Source organism: Symphalangus syndactylus, chromosome 19 (assembly GCF_028878055.3).
Source record: "Symphalangus syndactylus isolate Jambi chromosome 19, NHGRI_mSymSyn1-v2.1_pri, whole genome shotgun sequence".
Taxonomy (NCBI): Eukaryota; Metazoa; Chordata; class Mammalia; order Primates; family Hylobatidae; genus Symphalangus; species Symphalangus syndactylus.
In genome coordinates this window covers 38883313-38906280 of record NC_072434.2, presented here as the reverse complement: position 1 = coordinate 38906280, position 22968 = coordinate 38883313, and the positions used below count along the sequence as shown (strand labels likewise).

Genomic DNA, 22968 nt, shown 5'->3' with positions numbered 1-22968 from the left:
AAACCAGATCCAGGCATGCCTGACGTGTCACGTCTAGAGACGAAATCTCAGTTTAGGCTCACCATGAACAAGGCAGAAAGCCCTGCTTGACTTCTCAGATTCCAGAGAACTTTGCAGAGCTGGTGGTTTCTTTTTCTTTCTTCCTTTCTTTTTTTAAAGTCTTCTGTTTCCCTACAAACCAAACAAATTGAATCTGCAGACCATGGAGAGAGAATAAATATGGAACCTGCAGGACTATGATTACAGAGTTGTATTTTAGAAAACAGCAGTTAAACTTACAATTGTGTTGTTAGGGACACAAGAAATTTTATGGTTAGGTGTCCTGGTCTTTTTCCATCTTCCTACACAGTGTGTTTAAATTCTGTCTGATACTCTTCATCCTAGCAGCTGACATTGCTGTTCTTAAAGGCTCACTCTGATTGCTAATTCTCACCCTTGTATAAAAGAAACATTTCAGTAAGATAGAATGCTTCCCTAGTTTACTGCTACCACCTCTCAGTCTCACTCTCTCACCTAAATACACACACAGCCTATATATTAAAATGTCTTTTCACATTTTATTTTTTAGGATTTGGTTCACCTTATAATGTCACTTATGGCCTCTTCTATATAATTGATCAAAGCTTGATTTTGTCATGTTTTGCTTGGTTTCCCTTAATTGTGTCATTATTGAGATTGTTTGATTGACTTTACTCGGAGAACTGCTTTTAGTTTAAAAAGGAATAAAAACAGAGGAAGAAAGGAAGGACTAAAAGGAGAACAAGCTTACAACATTGGGTAGAAGACACCACCTTGTAGGAAGCTCAGTTAGTCTCATACAGAGAGAGAGAGAATCATGTCATTTCCCACTGATCCTTTTGTCTTGTCATTGTAGAAATACCTGTGTCTTTCCACTGATGTGACTGCATATGTTTCCCAATGCTTTGGGCCTCTGCTTGGCTTGTTTCCTCAAAGCCACCTTCTCCTTTATGTTATGCAGTGTATGACTTCTGAGGATAACAGTGGTGGTGGTTGGGGGTGGGGTGTTGCTGGTGGTTCTAGATCTTTTTTAAACTCTCACAGACTCATTACCCTACATTTTCTAGCATTTAATTGCTTATGCCATCTGTGGTCCATTCATTTGAATTTGTTTCAGCACAGTTAATCTAATCCTATGTAAACTCCCCCAGAAGTTTTTTATGCTTTTCTTTTCTGCAAAGAATTCAGCAATTCAACTTTTTTCCCTTGTTTCCTGCTGTTTTAAATACTCATTTTCATCTTTTATAAAAATGAAGCCAAGGCTGAGTATTTCCAGTTTCTTAATTCTGAACACAATTTGAAGGCAAAAAGCAAACCTTTTCTGCTAAGGGTAGGATGTCTTTGGTCAGTCATATCAACTGAATCTCTCCGCAACCCTCTTGCTAGTAATTCTTCCATAGTTATGTGCCATTCTTATTATGCCCATAACTTCTGTCATTAATGGTGATGGAGCTAGAGTCTGTGGACAATATTTATCTAAGAAAAGAACATTTAAGTATGTAGGTAAAAATAACTGAAACTGGTTTAGACATTGGCTAAAAATAAAATGCTTTATAGTCATGACTTTTCCAATTAAAATTGCAATACTTGGCTGAGCGTGGTGGCTCTCGCCTGTAATCCCAGCGCTTTGGGAGGTCCAGATGGGTGGATCACTTGAGGTCAAGAGTTCAAGACTAGCCTGGCCAACATGGTGAAAACCCACGCCTCTACTAAACATACAAAAGTTAGCCAGGTATGGTGGCATGTGCCTGTAATCCCAGCTGCTGGGGAGGTTGAGGCAGGAGAATCTCCTGAACCTGGGAAGTGGAGGTTGCAGTGAGCAGAAATGGTGCCACTGCACTCTAGCCTGGGCAACAGAGCGAAACTCCATCTCAAAAAAAAAAAAAAATTAAATTGCAATAGTTGAAATTGTTTATTGAGATAACTGATACTCCTAAATAGAAAACTGAGGTAATTGAAGCATTTGGTTAGTTTGTGAAGCACAGGGAAAAGACTTGCCACTTTCTGTCCAAAGGCTGAGTCCTTCTAAAGACATGACACAATAAACATGTCTGTTTTAAAAATGACTTTAGGGCCCAGAGCCATCAAGGCCTGGCTAGGGAATTAGCTCAGTTGGGGACTTTGTAGACGCTGGCACCTCCTGGCTGGTTTTCATTTTCAGGAGTATGTTCAGCAGGAGCCCTGGAATAGGGAGGTAGCTTAGTGCAGTGGTCAAGAACCTATGCTTTAAAGCCAGACTTCCGTGCAAAACTCACCTCTACCACATGTGAGCTGTACAGGCCTGAGCTGTGAAGTTACTTAACCTCTCTAGGCCTGAGCTCCTTGCCTGTAAAGGGGAGAATAGCAGTGCCTTCCTGATGGAATGACTGTCAGGAGTAAATGAGTTATGTATGTAAGGTGCTCAGCACAGTGCCTAGGATATGGTGTGCACTCAACTCATTGAGTGGTGGGGCTCTCATCAGCACTCCCACTGTCAGGGCCCTCTAGAACCCTGCCATGGAACATTGGAGAGACCTGGGTGGCTTTCTTACATGGACGCCCTGAAGCTTGGTGTTATATGTGACACCAGATTGCTTAAGAAACAGTATTAGCAAGGTTTTAGGACATGTCATTAACATCCCTCTCTCATTTTGTACATTTGAGAGGAAGGAACAATCATGGCAGGGTTTAGTAATCCTCGTATATTAGAAATAACATCTATTGTATTTTATCTCTCTGGCTCCTTGCATAATGAAAGACTGCATTATTCCTTGGGCTCCAACATTTTGCATTTGAAATTCCTTCAGTTTTTCTAAAGTAATTTGTTGGTATTATTTTTGTGCTTTAAAAAATATTTTATTACTTAACAGTGGGCCATATTCTGTCTTCTGTTTTGCCATTTCTGACAGAAAAATCAGAGAGTTGGAAACAATTTTTCTAAAAACTGCTTGGTAAGCATTATGCTAATCTTTCTTAATAGGACATAATTTAGGATGTTAGCAAATTGTTCTTGCACCATCAATTTCAAGTCTTGGACTAAACTACATGAGATAAAAGATAAAATTTCTTACTGTGCTACACGTTGATTAGCTTATACAATGCCTGAGCCCCAATGCCTCAGCCAGGAATGAGCTGAGTTGCTTGTGAGGTTGTGACTTTCTGAATCTTCCATTTCCTCACCTGTGAAATGGCTTTAATATCTGTTTTTACTCTGCCTATGATTTTTGTGAGGATCACATGAGTTAATGTATATAAAAGTATTTTTTAATATGTAAGTTGTTATACAAATATAAGGATATTCTTACTGTCATTTAATCTAGAGGCCTCTCTTTTTTTCTCTCTACTCACCACCTAAATGCTTGATAGGCATGTGGCTCTGTTCATTAGTCTTGCCTTTTTTCCTTCGTTCCAGAGGCAATCTTTTCTACTTTCTTTTCTTCCCACTTGCTACCACTTGCTGATTACCTGATGAGAGGTGATGTTCAGCTAGGAGTAGTGCTTCCTCTGCTATCACTGTTGTCCCCACTGGGATTCCAGGTGCATCGAGAATGCAGACAGCAAGGCTTCTGTCTGTAGATTGGTTGTGGGAAAAAAATACCCCATACTCACAGGATTCTTAAGACAAATGCAGTGGATATTTTGTGTTTGAAAATGTTCTATTTCTTCTTTGATTCTTGTTTTTCTTTCTGGTACTTTTAATTTGTTGTGAGAAGGGTGATAAAGCTAATAATGCACCAAGGAATGGAAAGTGCTTCCATCTTTGCAGAGGTCCTGGAAAATTAACTTTTGGTTGGTCTGAAGCCAAATCCCGAAGTAGGACTTGAACTCATGACCTAATCCCAGAGGCAAGAATGTTACCAGCTGACCAACACTGACCCTCATAAAATGTAGGCATTTAAAATACTTCCTTTGAGTAGTCCTGTTGCTGCTTTCTATGTTTTCTTCTCTCTTTCAGTCTTTTCCAGCAGTGTTCCTGGCCTCCCTGTTAGGAACACAGTTTTAAAGATCTATTTTTCTCACTGTCTTTCCATTTGCTGATTATAGCTGCTTCCTTCTTGCTTTCCATTTCTCTTGTGTGAGTTCCTTTTTTTGTTCCTGTTCCTTCCTGTCCTTCTTCTGACTTAAAAATAGATTCCAGGGTCTTTGGCTGCTCGGCCACAAATCCGACCTTCCTTCTATTCATATGGGATCCCCCTGAGCATCTAAAGATCTTTTCCTTCTCTCTCAAGATACTTGAACCCCAGCATTCATTCCCTGTTCTCAGCTGACTTATGGAGTTAAATGACCCTTGTACTCAGAGCTGTAACTGAAAATTAAATCTCTCCTACAAAGATGCTTAATAAGTGATTTACTTATGTTAAGTGTTACTGACAAACACTGAATTCTCCCTGAATCTACTGACTGTGTGTGGTGGTAGAGGAGAAGGGACTCTTTGTACACTGACTCAAGGCATGCGTGTAACACTTGTTTTTGTGCAAAGCAATGATACTGTGACCAGTTGAACCTCAGGAACCAGCTTTCAGACAACATACTGTTAAGGGCATCCTGGAGGGGCTTGCTGCTGTTTTGTTCCCACAGAAGTGTTTCTCAGGGACCGAAAGTTGATTAAAGTGTTTCCTCATGAACATTCTTTGGTTAGAGTTGGAAGATTATGATATTCTTTACAGAAATGACTTCCTATCCAATGTTGATCTAGACAATCCACAAATGAGTGTCTGCTCGAGGGATAAAGGCTTGTAAAACTTTAGATGACTGGGATAAAAAGTGCTGATGACAGCAGCTCTGATTTCAGTGCCCAGCCCCAACCTGAACTCACTATTACGCTGCTTGTTACAGCAGCAGGGATGATGATCCTCTTCTCAGCGGCAAAAGAGGTTTAAAAGGTTTCCTTCCATCTGGACCTCCAGACATAACCTATGTGGTTATGTCTCCATGAAAAGACCTGGTCCTATTCTTAGTAGAGAATCCGGAGTTTTTGGTTTCATCAGCCATAGTAAAGTTCACATTTATGTGCAGCTCTGTTATCACTGTGTCACTGCTTATGGCATTGATTTGCCTGCCCTGCTTTTCTGTTCACTGGTTGACCGATGAATCCTACTTACCTTTCAAGTTGCAGCTCAAATGTTATACTCTTCTACTTTTCCCGACTTCTCTTCTGGATTAATGATCCTTTTATCTGAGTTTCCTTAGCACTTTACCAAAAGCTGTATTACAGCACTTATCACACTATTAAAAAAAATGTTTCTCTTTGTCCTATTCGTTTCAGTGTTTCAAGGGCGGGGGCCATATTTAATTAATCATCATATTCCCATAACCTGGGACAGTGTTTGAGACATAGTTAGTACTTAGTGAGCATCTTATAAATTGTTTGGCCTTATCTTTATTATAGAACATGTATCTTTAGTGACTTTTTTTTGGTATTTGGTAATATTGTAAATTCCATTTTTTTGAAGCAAAAGGAAAACATTGAAGCAGCTGAATTTAACTTATATTTTATACTCCAACTACTGATACAATAAAAAAAAAAGAAAATGATGCTATTGCCTCATCTTTGTCATCATTACTTGACCTACACATTTCACGATTGTGTTAAAAATGGCCTAGGTATGCTAGTAACCTTTATAGATGGGATGACTTGGAATTTAGGGTTAATCCATATACTTCTTAGTGACATATAGGTTTGAGTCATGGGTCAAGGATAGACCTCTGGGAATTCAGTTTCTGCTTTGAATTCTGAAGTTATTCTACTTAGAATTTTCGTATATCTTATTATATCTGGTATCTGAGGCCTATAATTGGCTTCAAACTTGCATTGACCCAGTGTCAAGCCAATAAGGCTTTGCCCTACATAACACATTTTTATGAAGGTATCTGACACATCTCCATGAACATAGTAATGAAGGTTATGCCCATAATGATGAGGCCTGTTACTCTGAGATTTATGTTGCAGGCTTGTCGTGTAGTGTACTTTCTGTGGTGCACCTTTCTTACCGGAACTCACAGGCAAAAGGAGACTTAATAAGTGATATAAATTACATAATATTTTGGGTATACTTTTACATTTTCATTAGTAAAACTCAATTCCCTTGCTCTCTGGCCCTCTGACACTTTTCTTTATTCTGTGGTTTTACATTCTTAACTTTGAAATTTTCACTTTAGGCAAAATGTAAAGTTTATGCAAGCGGTTTTCAGATTCTAGAATTTCAGAATTCTGTTTTTAGGTGCTTTCATTTACACTGTCCCAACTGTAATTGGCTCCATTAAAATTAAGTGTTCTGATGGCTTCTGAACCTTCCTGCATGCTTCCTTGCCTTTTCTTTGCATTGGTGTTCAATGGCATAAATGTTTGCTTCAGAAAAGAAGGATGGACTTTTTTTTAAAGCAATGCCATCCTTAAAAGAGTGATGAAGCAACATCATACTTTTTTTTTTTTTTTTTTGAGAGACAGGGTCTTGTTCTGTTGTCCAGGCTGGAGTACAGTGGTGTGATCATAGTTCACTGCAGCTTTGAACTCCTGGTCTCAAACGGTTCTCCTGCCTGAGCTGCCCGAGTGGCTGGGACTGCAGGTGCATACCACCATGGCTGGCTAATTTTTAAATTTTTTGTAGAGATGGGGGGTCTTGCTATGTTGCCCAAGCTGGTCTTTAACTCCTAGCCTCAAGCAATCCTCCCACCTTGGGCCCCTAAAGTGCTGGGATTACAGGCGTGAGCCACTATGACTAGCCCATTTTGTTTCTTTTTTTTTTTTTTTTATTATACTTTAGGTTTTAGGGTACATGTGCACACTGTGCAAGTATGTTACACATGCATCCATGTGCCATGTTGATTCCCTGCACCCACTTACTCGTCACTTAGCATTAGGTATATCTCCTAATGCTGTCCCTCCCCCCTCCCCCAACCCCACAACAGTCCCCGGAGTGTGATGTTCCCCTTCCTGTGTTCATGAGTTCTCATTGTTCAATTCCCACCTATGAGTGAGAACATGCAGTGTTTGGTTTTTTGTCCTTGCGATAGTTTACTGAGAATGATATTTTCCAGTTTCATCCATGTCTCTACAAAGGACATGAACTCATCATTTTTCATGGCTGCATAGTATTCCATGGTGTATATGTGCCACATTTTCTTAATCCAGTCTATCGTTTTTGGACATTTGGGTTGGTTCCAAGTCTTTGCTATTATGAATAGTGCCGCAATAAACATACGTGTGCATGTGTCTTTATAGCAGCATGATTTATAGTCCTTTGGGTATATACCCAGTAATGGGATGGCTGGGTCAAATGGTATTTCTAGTTCTAGATGCCTGAGGAATCACCACACTGACTTCCACAATGGTTGAACTAGTTTACAGTTCCACCAACAGTGTAAAAGTGTTCCTATTTCTCCACATCCTCTCCAGCACCTGTTGTTTCCTGCTTTTTTAATGATGGCCATTCTAACTGGTGTGAGATGGTATCTCACTGTGGTTTTGATTTGCATTTCTCTGATGGCCAGTGATGATGAGCATTTCTTCATGTGTTTTTGCATGCATAAATGTCTTCTTTTGAGAAGTGTCTGTTCATGTCCTTTGCCCACTTTTTGATGGGGTTGTTTGTTTTTTTCTTGTAAATTTGTTTGAGTTTATTGTAGATTCTGGATATTAGCCCTTTGTCAGATGAGTAGGTTGCAAAAATTTTCTCCCATTCTGTAGGTTGCCTGTTCACGCTGATGGTAGTTTCTTTTGCTCTGCAGAAGCTCTTTAGTTTAGTTAGATCCTGTTTGTCAATTTTGGCTTTCGTTGCCATTGCTTTTGGTGTTTTAGACATGAAGTCCTTGCCTACGCCTATATGTCCTATGTCGTTTTGTTTTTAAAGAAGAAGAAAATCATCTGTAATTCTGCCATGATAACACAGTTCTTTTCACTTTTACTTATTATCTTCCAATTTTTGTTCACAGGCACACATTTTAACATAGTTGCAATCATGCTATCTATTCAGTTTGTGATAGGCAAGAAATATTTTTCAGAACAAATTCTCTGAAGGTTACTTTCTAATTTGAATCGTTTGTGATATTTGTTATGTTTCTGATGCCACAGACAAAAGAATGTATTTGGACTTCGTGTTTGAGGAGTTTTAAGGTGATAATGTTTATTATTGGTTAATGAGCCTCATTTCTGTTTTTTACCCCCATGAAATCTCCCATCCTGTATCAAGGGTGTGGGGCTTGCATGAGGACCCTGATAGCACCATATGAGATGAGGGCATGTGACAAACGTGCAATGGAATTCAGCCGGAGTGGATGGTGCTCCTTCCTTCTGCTTCTAGACATCATTGCGGGTCTCTTGCTCTGGAGGATGTGGGTCCAGAACTCTAGGCCTGTGCTGTTCGGTATGGTAACAACTAGCCATATGTGCCTATTGAGCACTTGAAATATAGCCAGTCCTAACTGAAATGTTCTGTACCTGTAAAATCCGCACCAGCATTTGAAAAAATAATGTAAAATATCTCAGTAATTTCCTATAGTGATCACATGTTGAAATGGTAATATCGTGGGTAAAATGGGTTGAATAAAATGTATCGTTAAAATTAATTTTACAGCCGGGCGCGGTGGCTCATGCCTGTAATCCCAGCACTTTGGGAGGCTGAGGCTGGTGGATCACCTGAAGTCAGGAGTTTGAGACCAGCCTGGCCAAAATGGTGAAACCCCGTCTCTACTAAAACTACAAAAATTAGCTAGGCGTGGTGGCGGGCGCCTGTAATCCCAGCTACTTGGGAGGCTGAGGCATGAGAATTGCTTGTACCCAAGAGGCAGAGGTTGCAGTGAGCTAAGATTGTGCCACTGCAGTCCAGCCTGGGCGACAAGAGCGAAACTCCGTCTAAAATAATAATAATAATACTTTTACCTGTTTCTTTTCAATGTTTTTAATTTGGCAACTAAAAAATTTAAAATTGCCTATGGCTAGCATTATATTTCTACCAGACAATGTTGCTCGCAGGCCTTACTTTTCAAAATGCAGCTTGTGGTTTATTTGTGGGTTCTGAAGTTAATTAGGTGAGCTAAAAATCAATATTTTAAAATCAGAACAGAATGGAATAGAAAATATTAGAATGTCATTATTGTAAAACTTTTTAAGTATGTGCATGTGTGGACTGAATCCCATGTAAAATGTATTTTTTTCTTTTTACTATGAATCATGGCTAAAAAGTTTGAAGATTAGTAATCTGGGGTGGCCTGACTTAATCTGAAGCATTACCAGGAGGCCTGGTCTGCTCTGTAAGAGGGCAGGTTGGTACCAGGAACACTTCATAGATTTTAGGTCTGGTTGGTAAAAGCTATTCTGGGACTCTTCAACTAGACCAGACCCCTGCAGGAAAGTAAACCTGAACATTAGTGCTCATCCTAAAAGCAGTGGCCACTCAGGAGACTTCCAGAGTGAAGGGTGAACTAAGGATAGCTGCAGTTCTTTCCACTGAAGGCTGGACCTGTGTGCTCAACCCTAAAGTGTCCCTGGAGTCCAAGAATGACTTTTGTCTGGTTACTTGCTTCTCGGAGACTTTTTCAAAATGGTCTCATGAGTGGTGATACTTTCTAAGAAGCAGGGTGATTCCTATTGACCTTAGAGCCAAGATGAATTGGACAGGATTCCCTGTGACCCTCAGATCGTCCCTGCATCATATCCTGTTGAAATCAGAAGAGGCTGTATTCTAATCTAGAAGCACGTCTGTCTTCTTCCTGCCTGACAGAAAACATGTCCTTACAGTACAAAAGATGTAGGGGTGGTCACCAGAGCTGTACTTTTGGCTGGGTTCTAAATAAATGACACTGTAAGCCACAGAGAGAAGGGAGAAAAGGCTCCAAAAATGAAGTTTATGGGGTTATATGGGCCTTGTATTTATTCTGACAGTTGTAAAAATTCTTTTGGGCTGACCCATTTTTCTTTTCTTAATTAAAAAAAAAATCTGGCAGGCAAGAGGAAGAAATGTAAACCATGTGACTAATGCTTCAGCTTTTTCTCCTGGAGCCAGATTCTTTAAAAATTATACCTTAGACATGTTTGACTTTTTAAAAACAATTGCCCACAAAAGCCACCAAACATTTTTTTCTGAAACTTGTAGACTTAGATAGCATTCATTTTCAGGAGGGAATCCAAAAGTACAATATTTAGGAGTTATTGAACCAAAATCTCCTTTGGAGATTTTGCCCTGGTGAATTAGATTACCCTAGGAATTGGCAGAGGAACAGGCAGCCTTTTGCCTCTACTTTGCTTGAGTGTTTCCAGTCCTGTTGGTAGCCACCCAAAATGTTTGAGGGAGTTAGACTAAAAGATCGTCAAGGGCCTTTGTAGATGGAAAGTACTATGATTCCAGTGACGGACTGACATGGCAATCAGGAGCTATGTTTATGTTGACCTCTTGTTTTATACTTATTGCAAACAATTTGTTCACTCACTCACTCAAATTTGAGCACTTACTATGTGCCAAATGTTGGCTTTTGTAGGAAAATCATAGGATTTTAGAGCACTTATCATAGTAGATTTGAGGGCTTCAAAGTCAAGTTCCAATCTCCCTTTCTGGTGTGATTTCCTATGTCTCACCTTTGCAACTCCACACTGTAGCTAACTGGGCTATTTTCCTGTTTCGGGGCTTTTCTCTCCCTGTTGCCAAGGTCTAAAATGTCCTCCTTTCCTTAATGTCCTTTCTCTTTAAATCCCCAGACATCACTCAAATTCTAACTCAAATGCTACTTCTGTGAGTCCTCTCTGGTTTCTCAAAAGGTAGTAGGTGATTCTTCTCTCAAGCCAAAGCACTTTGTACATCTTTTTTAACACCACATATAATCTTCTTAGAATGAACTGTATGAAATCACCAGTTTTATAAGTTAAAAATGGTTAAATATTGGCAGCTTCATACAGTTCCACCTAATATTAACTGTGTTATTGTATGGAACTTAAATTAGGCCTCTATAAATATATTGCCCCCAAGACTTATAGCCAGAAATATTCTTTGGTCTTTTCTTCAAAAATATGAGTTATTATTAAACTAAGTTTCATTAAACCTGTGCTTGGAAGTTTCATTAAAAAAATTAAATATAGAAAATATTTATTTTTAATTTTGTTAGTCTTAGCTAATCATCAAAAATTTTGATTCAGTAAACCAATGTATTAGCTATAACTTTCAGTGTAGTTTAATAAGGTTCTGTATAATTATCTACTTTATTTATTAAAATGATTTATTCAACATGGCTAAAGATAAAGCTCTGTGATATGTTGCTGGAGACATTCCCCACTCCCAGCAATACTCGCCAGTTAACATTTTTTTCACCATTCAGTATTCCGTGACATTGGATTTGGATACATATCTAGGCAACTCTACAATTATTTAACTTACAGAGTTCCACTGTAGCTATAGAAATCTAAGGAGATAGTTGGTGGGATAGTTATTCGAAGTCAGTGAATATCATGTCTGTAGCATTCCATGTTACCTGTATAGAATCAGAAAAGGATAGAAAGTTAGTTTGATATGATTTTTTTTTCTTTTGATTTAGAGACAGGGTCTTGCTCTGTCACACAAGCTGGAGTGCAGTATGGTCATAGTTTACTGCAGCCTCAAACTTCTGGGCTCAAGAGATCCTCCTGTCTCAGCCTCCTGAATAGCTAGGACTACATGCAACCCCCCATGGCTAATTCTTTTAATTTTTTTTTAGAGATGGGCCTCACTATGCTACCCAGGCTCGTCTCGAACTCCTGGGCTTAAGTGATCCTCCTGCTTTGGCCTCTCAAGGTGTTGGGTTTATGGGCATGAGCCACTATGCCTGGCTGATTTTATTTTTCTCAATGATTTTATGTTAGTTCCTAGTGATTATTGCTTACAAACTAAATCTGGGATTTTGGGAACGTTTGTTGGCAGAACTGCCCATCCATTGTTTTCAGTCTACCTTAATTGCTGCCTAAAAATTGGTATACCTTCTTGTACACCCTTCAGACACCACTGTGATTCTAATTTCTGTGGAGATTCCACTCGTTACATCTGTTTCTCCTTTTAGTGTCCTTCCAGGTTATTTATCCAGCCCTGGAGACGTGAAATCACTTAAAGGGCTAAGTGCTTTCTTACTATCACCTTCTCTATCTTGGGCTTTAGTTTCCTCTTCACCATGCTGGTCCTACCCTTTCCAGTTTGAAGATCATTTTCCTTGATAGGGAGGATAGAAGCAAAAGAGGAGTGAAGTAGTTCTGCTTTTTCTCTGTTATCAGTTAACATTACCCCACCTATCAGCAACCACTGCCTTCCTATTTTTACTCCTAGAATAGCTGAAAAAAGTCCTTTTACTTGACCTTAACAATTTTGACAAGGCTCAGTTCATTATACTATTCACTTTCATGTTACTATGTTTTATAAATATGTGCTATCCTAAGTATATGTACAGCTTTAATTATGGGACCTGCTTTCTATCTTTTATAATTTGGAAAACATGTACAACCACCTTGATCTCTTCAGATGCATTCTTTCATTGCATATTTTAAATATTTGTCTCACCTTTCTTGAAGCCTCTTCCCTGTTAAAGAAGGTTTATATAATAATGCTTTCCTAATGTTTGGAATACATGTCTGACACCTCTGCAAGAACATAATCACTCTCTGCCAAGGTTTCTATATATCCTGCAGCAACCATTTTTCATAACTGAGCATAATTATGTCTGGACTAATAGTTATTTTATTTCCTCCTATCAGTAGAGTAGATAAAAACCTAGAAGAAAGCATTGATAGCTATTGGTGAGTGCTTGTACCCTGAGAGGGAGGAGTCAAAGATAATTCCAAGACTTTTGGTGTATTTGAACAAAGAGAATAGTGGTATCATTAGTAGAAACAGGGATTCTGGGAAGAACTTCTTTGTGGTGCTGGTGGGAGGGTAGTGATATAATTATTTGAATTTTAGACATATCATGCTGGAAGGTTTCTGTATTAGAAGAGATTTGGGGTTAGAGGTGTACATTTGGGTATCATTTACACATCGGTGATACTTTAAGCAGTAAGAATGAATGATATAGAGAAAATGGAAAATAAAAGAGTATTGCAGGCCAAGTGTGAGTAATGTCATGTTCAGGGGACCAAAAGGTTGAGACCAGTTAGCCTAGGAGTCAGAAAAGCATAGCTAGGGAGGTAGCAGCAGTAACAGACTAATTCATTGGCATAGACTTTGGGGGAGGCCAAAGTTTTAAATACGTAAGCCTGTGTACTCTAAAAACAAGTAATGTCCTCTCACTTTTGGTCATTTCAGCTTTCCAAAGCATATTTTAAAACTGAACATTAATGAAAAAGTTCTCTGAGTAACCCAAATAGCTCTCATCCCATAGGAAAGGCCAGGAGGTTATCATTCTTAATGCATATCATATCAATTCTGAATGCATATCATATCAATTCTGAATGCATAACAAAGTTGGTTGTTTGTATAAAGTCATAATGAAGTTCCTTGTTCCAGTTGAGTAGAAGTAGCAAATCTGAAGAAAGTGGGGCTTTTAGAAGCAGACACACTCATAGCAACAAAAACTGACAATCCCAGTGGAAGCCTATGTTCAAATGTCACCTTCTTGGTAAGGCCTTCTCTAATCACTCATATAAATTGCAACCATGAAGGCCAGACGCAGAGGCTCACGCCTGTAATCCCAGCACTTTGGGAGGCTGAGGTGGGAGGATTGCTTGAGCCCAGGAGTGTGAGACCAGCCTGGGTAAAATACTGAGACCTTGTTTCTATTTTTAAAATCAATCAATCAATCAATCAATCAATCAATCGCAACTCTCCCCAACTCTGTCTTTTTTTTTTTTTTTTTTTTTTGAGATGGAGTCTCGCTCTGTTGCCCAGGCTGGAGTGCAGTGGTGCAATCTTGGCTCACTGCAAGCTCCGCCTCCCTGGTTCATGCCATTCTCCTGCCTCAGCCTCCTGAGTAGCTGGGACTACAGGCGCCCGCCACTACACCCAGCTAAGTTTTTGTATTTTTAGTAGAGACAGAGTTTCAGCATGTTAGCTAGGATGACCCTGTCTCTATTTTTTAAATAAACAAATCTCAACTCCCCCTAACCCTGGAACTCCCTATCCTCCATTTCAGCTTTACTTCCTCCTTAACACCACTGTCTAATATACCTTTTTATTTGTTCATTTGTTTCCTTGTTATTGATTGATTGATTGATTGCTGCTTCTTACATTAGAATGTAAGTTCCATGAAGACATGGGTTTTGGTTGTTTTTTTCCCCCTGCTGTATTACCAAAGTCTAGAACAGCACCTAGCTGATGGAAGACACATGATTATTTGTGGAATAAATGCATGTAAGAAGAAGATGATGATGAAATACCAGGCATAAAAATAAGAAGCACTGATGGCCTACTGAGCTGTAAATGAAAGATTAAACCGTGCTCCGGATGTTCTGCTTTTGAAGGCAGAAAAATAACATATTTCAGTAACATTTTAATCAAATAAATGAAACTTTTAGAATGTTGATGTTTAAAGGGTCCCTCCTTGGGAAAATAATTCCTATATTGAACACTAAATTCTCCCATGAATGACCATTGTTATGTGATTTAAATGTCCTTTTTTTTTTTCTTTTCTTTTCTTTTTTGAGACAAGAGTCTCACTCTGTTGCCCAGGCTGGAGTACAGTGGCATGATTTTGGCTCACTACAACCTCTGCCTCCCAGGTTCAAGCAATTCTCGTGCCTTAGCCTCCCAAATAGCTGGGATTACAGGCATACGCCACCATGCCCAGCTAATTTTTGTGTTTTTAATAGAGTCAGGGTTTTGCCATGTTGGCGAGGCTGGTCTTGAACTACTGGCCTCAAGTGATCCACCTGCCTTCACCTCCCAAGGTGTTGGGATTACAGGTGTAAGCCACTGCATCCGGCCGTGTACCAGTTTCTTAAAATTCGATTTTTCCTTAACCTTATTGACACCCTGGACAACTTTCTTCCAGGTCCACTGGAAATGTTAAACGTTTTGCCTCCTTTCTTTCCAGTCTCAGAGACCTTTAACCCAAAGGTGTGGAATTAACCCAAAGGTGTGGAGCTACAGAGAAATATATGGCAGCTAAACTTAAAAACTATTAAACTGGAATCTCTCCCACTGGTTTTGCTTTCACAGACTGTTGCTTTATTGTAGGACATCAGTGGCCTGTTTGTTACTCTCATGTCTTTTTGGCAAAATGAATGAGTAAGTGCTTTTAAATGACTGTGAGATGCCTGTCAAATCGCATAACTAGATTTGAAAAATGCTGTATTTTCAATTAAGGTATAGCTGAAAAGCATAGCTCTTCAGTTCAAGAGGCGTAGCCTGACCTCCTACACATTTTACCCTTCTCCACAGTTGCCTCTTAGTCCTTGAAAAAACATTTTTTTCTTATTCCCTCTCTTTCATTATTTACATTGGATACAATAGCTGTGTACGCTATTTCCCTGGCTCAATATGATATAAGTTTTTAAACTTTACAATCTATGGTAGTGACTGAGGAAAACTTTTTAATGTGAAGGGAAAATGTCTCCACTTTAATTAGAATGACAAAGCAGTATGGAGTTATGTAATAGGTATTCATGCAGCTCCATTGGTTACGTAATATAATGGTCACTCACAACAGATACTTAAATCCATTTCACATCCAGGACCATTGTGTCCACTTGCAGAGACAGTGCTTTCTTTGTTTTCACCAAATAAATAGCTAGTGATTATTAGCTTAGCTTTTAAGTTAAATCACATTCCTGGAAAGGGAAATGTTGCAACTTTTTTTTTAATAGGAGAGGAGAATGCATTTTTGAAAATCCAAACATACTATTACTGCCAGTGACATGACCATTACACCTCTTTGACAAGAGAAACCTATGTTTTATTTAATTTAGACAGTTATAATTTCCCATAGTCACGTGACCTTTATCCTGTTAATATGCCATCTAAATATTTGTCTTCAAATGGTTTCAGTAACATGGAACAGCCATGACTTAATTTGCCTATGGTGATGCTTTTCGCTTCCAGCACCCCATAAGTGGAATTTTGACTTGTTGCTGAGTTTGTGATTTATTCACAGCATCTGACATGGAGTAGGTCCTTACTACTTGGCGTGTGTGGAGTGGGGGTAGAGGGCAGCACGTGGGGATGTCTTCAGTGAGCGAATGGGGGTCCTGACCTACTCAGCCATCTGGTGCTGCTCCTTCCGTGAGGCTTTGGAGTCTGAGGGATCTGGGTTCTGTCTTTTGACTCTTGGCTCTGTCAGTTACTAGTAATGTGACCAGGTAGATTGCTTGTCCTGTTTGAGCCTCAGTGTCCCATCTATAAACTGGGATTATTGTGAGGATCAAATGAGATTGTGTATTTAAAAGGGCTTTGAATATTAGACACAACCAAAGATAATGATTCCCAATCTGAAATTTACTAGTCAAAAATGAACTTCTAACACTGATTGACTTCTGTATTCATTTCCTTTGATCTGCTCCAGTCAGGAACAAGTTAAAGCAAGTGTATGCTTCTACTCGGAATAAAACTGGTATCAGTCAATGACTATGGAAAAAGAATAAAATTGGCCCCTTTCTATGGGTAAGGAAGAGAGCTGGAGAGGAGACTGATAACACCATGCTCAGTAGAAGCAGATGACTTTACTTCAGTCATGGTTTATTTCATTTTGTCATCATAGGAATTTCTCTAATATTGTTACTGTGGTTCTCAATCATCAACGTTTGTTATAATAACCGGGATTGAATGCACCTTCTTCAGTTACAGGGATTTGGATTTAGGAAGTTGGAGGTGGGGCGCATGAATCTACTTTTAACAAGTACCCCAGGTGATTCTGATGAAGGTGGATTAGCCAGGCATGGTGGCTCATGCCTGTAATCCCAGAACTTTGGGAGGCTGAGGCAGGAGGATAACTTGAGCCCAGGAGTTTGAGTCTACCTGGGCAATATAGTGAGATCTCGTCTCTACAAAAAAAAATTAAAAAATTAGCTCGGCACAATGGTGTATACCTGTAGTCCCAGCTGTTCAGGAAGCTGAGGTGAGAGGATCACTTGAGCCTGAGAGGCAGAGGTTGCATGAACCATCATCGCGCTACTGCACTCCAGCCTAGGCGACAGAACAAGACCCTGCTTAAAAAAAAAAAAAAAAGTAGATCGTGATCAACATTTAGGAAATTTTGCTCCCATCACTGTTGCTTTCTCCAGTAGTTTTCTAAGTGAATCTTTTCTTTTTTTCATATAGTTCATTCTTCATGTAAACTCATTTCATCCTGATATACTCACATTTACACGTACATTTGATCCTGATATACCCACCTGCTTAAAACCCTTTAAAAGCTTCACATTGATATTAGGTTGAATATCAAAGTTCTTCTGGCTGAGCTTCCACCACTCTTCCTTGGTTCACTCTCCTTTGGCCACATCAACTTCTTTTTATCCTTCTTGTATTCCAAGTTACTTCCCGGCATTTGCACATGCTGTTCCCTCCCCTGAAACGTTCTCTCTCTCACCGTTTGCCTGGTAGACACCTACTCATTATTCCCATGTTTCCTCAGTGAAATTTCTCTTACATCTAAGACAAAACCTGAGCCTCTCATGTTTTTAAGCAGCTTTTTATAGGGAGCAATGATTTCTACCGCCATTAGACAATTGTTAAATTATCTTCTCTGCTTGATTGTTGGCTTCACGAGGATAGGGAGTGTGTCTGTGTTGTTCCTTTCTGTATCCACAGCGTCCTATAATAGTATGCAGAACATAGTGGAAGTTCAGGAAATATTCTGAATAAATTAATGAATGAAAGTGGGACTTGTGGCAAAGAAGTGATGCTGTAGACCTCCACTTATGAGGATTTAATGACTGATGCAGTGAGTGGGCCTTTTTATAAAGTGGCAATGCACCTAACTTAGCATTCTAGAATGAGATGTTTATTTCAGTGATAAAAACTTCTTATAAGTTCAGAGACCTCAAACAATATCCTTTGTGTTCAACGCTTAGAACCTGGTATGGGAAAAAGGGGAAGTTATAAAGATTTCAGATGAAATCCTGACTTATTTTGCATGACATCTTTCATGCAGAAAGTATTGGAAGCTGCTTGGTAGTCCAACGCCTCACAATTAAATTTCTTGCAATGTATTTATTTATACTTATATCACATAGCTGGTTGATTAGATTGTGTATTCATTTCCTCAGATACTCCCACTTGGAGTTGTAAAAAGTCAAGTAAGTGCATATTCCCGCTCTCTGTTTTCGAAGCAAACAGTTGGCCCAATGGCATCTGCATCAGATAGAACAATAAGGGCAATGCCAGCCCCAGACAATGAGAGGTCTTTGTTATGTGTAGCTTGATTCAGCATCTCAATCTTGATGGGAAAAGAATTCTGGAGAAAAAACAACCTATGACTTAAGTAATTTTTAAAATCATGATAACCAAATATAGAATTAATTGGTCTTCAGAAAAAGCTCAGAACAGTCATTTTAATAAATTCACTGCAGTTCTCAACTGCTATGAAGAGATGGGATGAGTTAACTTTGTTTACTTGAAATTTTTAGTTCAGAAAAACAGATTTTTGTATTTTTCAAGGTATCCATGGAGTTTCACATGCATCGAATTCAGATTTAGAAATAATATGCAATTTACTTACAGTATTACTTTGTTTTCCATTCATTACCACAAATATTTATTGAGCATCCATTATGTAGTAGACATTATCTTATGCACCAGAGACAGAGTGGTGGGCAAGACAGATAAGGGCTCTGAACTCATGGAGTTTACAGGCAACAAACAAGTAAAGAAGTCAGTACTACTGGCCGGACGTGGTGGCTCACGCTTGTAATCCCAGCACTTTGGGAGGCCAAGGTGGGCGGATCATGAGGTCAGGAGATCGAGACCATCCTGGCTAACACGGTGAAACACCGTCTCTACTAAAAATACAAAAAATTAGCTGGGCGTGGTGGCAGGTGCCGGTAGTTCCAGCTACTCGGGAGGCTGAGGCAGGAGAATGGTGCAAACCCGGGAGGCAGAGCTTGCAGTGAGCCGAGATCGCGCCACTGCACTCCAGCCTGGGCAACAGAGCGAGACTCCATCTCAAAAAAAAAAAAAAAAAAAAAAAGAAGTCAGTACTATCAAGAAATTAGTCTAGATAAGGTAATCTGGTGTGGCAAGGGAAGATGGGAAGTGTGACACTGACCAGAGGGGTGCTCTAGGGGTTTTATCTGAGTAAGTACTACCCAATCAAAAGAAGGGAATAAGGAGCCAGCCTGAGAACATGCTCAGGCTGAGCAGCATTTAAGGCAGAAGGAACAAATGCAAAGATCCTTCCATGAGAATGAGCTTGCTGTGTTTTAGGAACTGAAGGAAGGCCAGTGTGGTTGGGGCCTAGAGAGGGAAGGAGGTGGTGAGGTCAAGGAGATAGGTAGGAGGGGCTTTGCAAGGTCTGGCAGAAGGCTGGATTTCATTTAAAGGATTATGGGAAGCCAGTGGGAGGTTTTAAATAGGGGAGTGACACCATCTGATTTGTGTTTTTAAAAGATTACCATGGATGCCATAAGAACGATTTAAAAGATTGTTTATTTTAGCAGTCCAGCTGAGAGGTGATGATTAAGCATTACATGCTTTTATTGTATATGTACAGACTTTATGTGTACATATTTTTATTTGACTGAATTTGGAAGAATTAAGCAAAGGTTATTTAGGGACTATAATAATGTCACTAGATAGATTCATTAGATTAAAAACATATCCATTTAATTAATATTCATGAAGAGCTTATTACTGATTTGGTTGTAGGCCAATTTCTAGAGATTTAAATATGAATAGTCTTTGCTCTTAAAAATTTTACGGTCTAGTGGGGGATACCTGTAATTAAATAAATACAACCTAATATGGGAAGTATATGGCTATTATGAATAAAACTATAATAAAGGTTTCTAGCCATGTCTTTTGGTGGGCATATACATTCATTTCTGTTGAGAATATGTCTGAGTGAATTGGTGAATTATAGGATAGGCATGTTAAGCTTTAGTAGCTTGTTGGACTTTATTATAAAAGCAGGATTTGTACTTTAGAAAGATCATTTTGTATATGGATGAGTGGTTGAAGGGATAAGACTAGAGGCAAGTGAGACTAGTTAGGTGCCTATTACTCATACCCAGTTATGGACTGAGATCTAAATTAAGGCAAAGGCAATGAGGCTGAGGAATGAGAATGGATTCGGAAGATATTATAGGAGACAGAAGAGGTTGGATTTTGCGGGGATGAGGGAGTAAGGATGATCTGTACATTTATGACTTGGGTCATTAAGTCAGAGGCTAGAAAAGGGGTGAGGTTTTAGAGGAATAAAATTAATTTCCTTATGTACGTGTTAAATTAGAGTTGTCTATGAATTATTCAGGTGAATGTGGTAATTGGAAATTCAAGTCTAGAATTCAGAAGAGAAGTAAAAGCTGTAGATAAAGCTTTGGGAGTTAATATAATATTTGTGTTAGGTGAAACTGTGAGGATATATGTGTGGGATGACTGGAAATAGTATAGAAAAAGAAGAAAGAAGGTTGTGGTTAGAAATGTTTCCATATTGATGGTAAGTGAAGGATGAGGAACTGTTGATGAGCCTTTAGATTCACAGGAGATCTTTGAGGAAGATGAGATAGTGTGGTTAAGTCTGACTGTGGGTCCAGACTGCTTGAATTTGAATCCTGGCTTTTCTGCCTCTTAGCTGTGTGACCTGGAATAAGTCACTTAGCCTCTCTGGGCCTCAGTTTTCTTACCTGTAGAATGGGGATAATAAATGTATCTGCTTTGTAAGGTTATTATAAGATATATACAAAATGCTTGGAATTGTTGTTGTTATTGTTATTCTTGAGAAAATGATGTTTATAAGGAAAAGGTACAGAGTTTCAGGAGGGAATCAATAGTGCCGATTCTACAGGGATATCACAGGAGGTAAGTGCTAAAACATTTCCATAGGATTGACAACCAGCTGGAAGAGTAATGAGCGCAGAAACAAACTCTGTAGGCTAATCATAATACCTTCCCTTTTTGTAGGAACACCTATTGAATTTCATAAAGATCACATGGTTTGCTTGAAAGCATCTCAGGTTATTGTCATAAGTGCTAGTAATACCTTAGTTTAATATATAGTTCTTTAATTTAAAGCAGTTCAAAGTGTATCCTGCGTTCTTTTGAATCACCCTCATAACATCAAGGTGAGTTAAGGAAGATGAAGATAATATTCTTGGTCTACAAATGAGGAAACTAAGACTAAGAGAGGCCAGATGACTTTATCCAAGCTTTTATTTATCAACTTCTCCATTATCCCATCAGTAAACCCTAGTCATCCTTGTTTTCACATTGTCAAGCATAGTATAGCTCAAAGGGTAATCAATAGATATTCTGCAGTTTAGAATCACCTAGGATGCTGGTTAAAATGCAGACCCCCTAGCCCTTATTCTGGGTCTACTGATCGGAATCTCTGGGGCATGGGCTCAGGAATCAGTTTCTACCCAGCACTCCAGGTGATTTTCTTGAAAACCCTTTAGTGTATTTAAGGGAACAGGCAAATAAATCCATAAGTGTATCTTGTTTATTAGTGAGATTTTTCACAAAAAAGTATTAAAATATTTTGTATTCAGAAACTCAAACTACTATAACTAAAACCTTAGAACCTTGTTCTGAACATATTGTGTGATTTGCTATCTTTTTGGAGTTGAATAGTACTTTTGGTTAAAAGTAAAACTGATTTGACCTATACAAATGAATAATAGAATCCATTGGTAAGTTACCACAGCACTGCTGGAGATGTCACAGAGAAGCTATGGCTGAGGACTCTATTTTATATCGATTTGGTTAATGGCCCTACCTGCAGTTAGTATTTTTAGTTATATAGTATTGATTAGAAAGAGTTGTTCTCCCTATATTTATAGCTTCAGTATGCATATAATGATGAAATGAGCCATATCTCTCTCTGTTTTTTTTTAGCATAGCAGCATAAAACTCTGAGGCTCAGGTAGCTTTGAAGACTGTCTCTAGGAGGTGGTGGGACCTCATAAGAGTCTAGGCCAGTTCTAGGCGGTAAAAGGCTCATGAATCTTCTTTCTTCTCATTTAATTGTAGAGGAGGTGCATTTATCTGTAAGAGCTGGTGTCTTATCTGTCTATTACTTTGTTGTATCTGTGGCTTCCAGCAGTCCCATAGTAGGAACTCAACAAATATTTGTTGAATGAATATATCTACTCAAGTGTATTTAGGAACAAACAAAAACAACCAAATCAAAAGGAGTTATCCTAGCTCACTACCTAGTTAGCTAGTGCTAGAAAGCACTAGCACATAGCTGATAATTAATTGAACTGGAACTAGAAACAGAATCTAGTTCCTTGCCCGCCCTCCCCTTTATTTTTTCCTGACTGCCACCTTTATCATTGAATCCTAAGGTTGTGAGAGGCCTTACCCCATCAGTTCTGCAACTCCCTCTGTGAGGCTCCTGCTTATTTACCTAGCATGTATTTAATGTCTGTGGCATATGCACTAGTACTAAGCTCTGTACATCCCTTTCTTTACACGTCATTAAATGAAGAAATTCACAGTCATACTGTCATCTCTACTATAACGTTTTTAGAGAGTAGAAATCCCTTATTCCTTTTCTAGATTTCCTTAGTACCTCATTTGAGTCCTTGGCACAATGGAGGCTCTTCTCTTTTTATTTTTTATTTTTTTTTATTTTTAGAGACAGGGACTTGGTCTGTTGCCCAGGCTGGAGTGCAGTGGCACAATCATAGCTCATTGTAGCCTTGAACTCGTCCGTTCAAGAGATCCTTTCACTTCAGCCTCCCAAGTAGCTAGGCACATATCACCACACCCAGGCTAATTTTCTAATTTTTTTTAGAAACAGAGTCTCACTATATTTCCCAGGCTAGTCCTGAACTCCTGACCTCAAGCGATCCTCCCACTTCAGCCTCCCAAAGCACTGGGATTACATTCATCAGCCACTGTGCCTGGCCAAAGCGCTTTTAATACTGTTTTA

The 22968-nt window shown here is 39.1% G+C and overlaps 1 protein-coding gene and 1 long non-coding RNA gene across 9 annotated transcripts in view; one reads left to right on the top strand and one right to left on the bottom strand.

Annotated features, from left to right (window-relative positions):
* Nucleotides 1-22968, top strand: part of RGL1 (ral guanine nucleotide dissociation stimulator like 1) — a 289859-nt gene that overhangs the window by 173181 nt on the left and 93710 nt on the right. The gene's annotated exons all lie outside the window — the stretch shown is intronic.
* Nucleotides 11368-22968, bottom strand: part of LOC129458678 (uncharacterized) — an 81821-nt gene continuing 70220 nt past the window's right edge. The window contains exon 7 of one of the 3 annotated variants that reach the window (XR_010114752.1): nucleotides 11368-11454. This is a non-coding gene — a long non-coding RNA (uncharacterized lncRNA). Of the gene's footprint in view, nucleotides 11455-17637; nucleotides 17689-22968 lie in introns of those variants that run through there. The other 2 variants (XR_008649708.1, XR_008649709.1) reach the window with 2 other exon arrangements.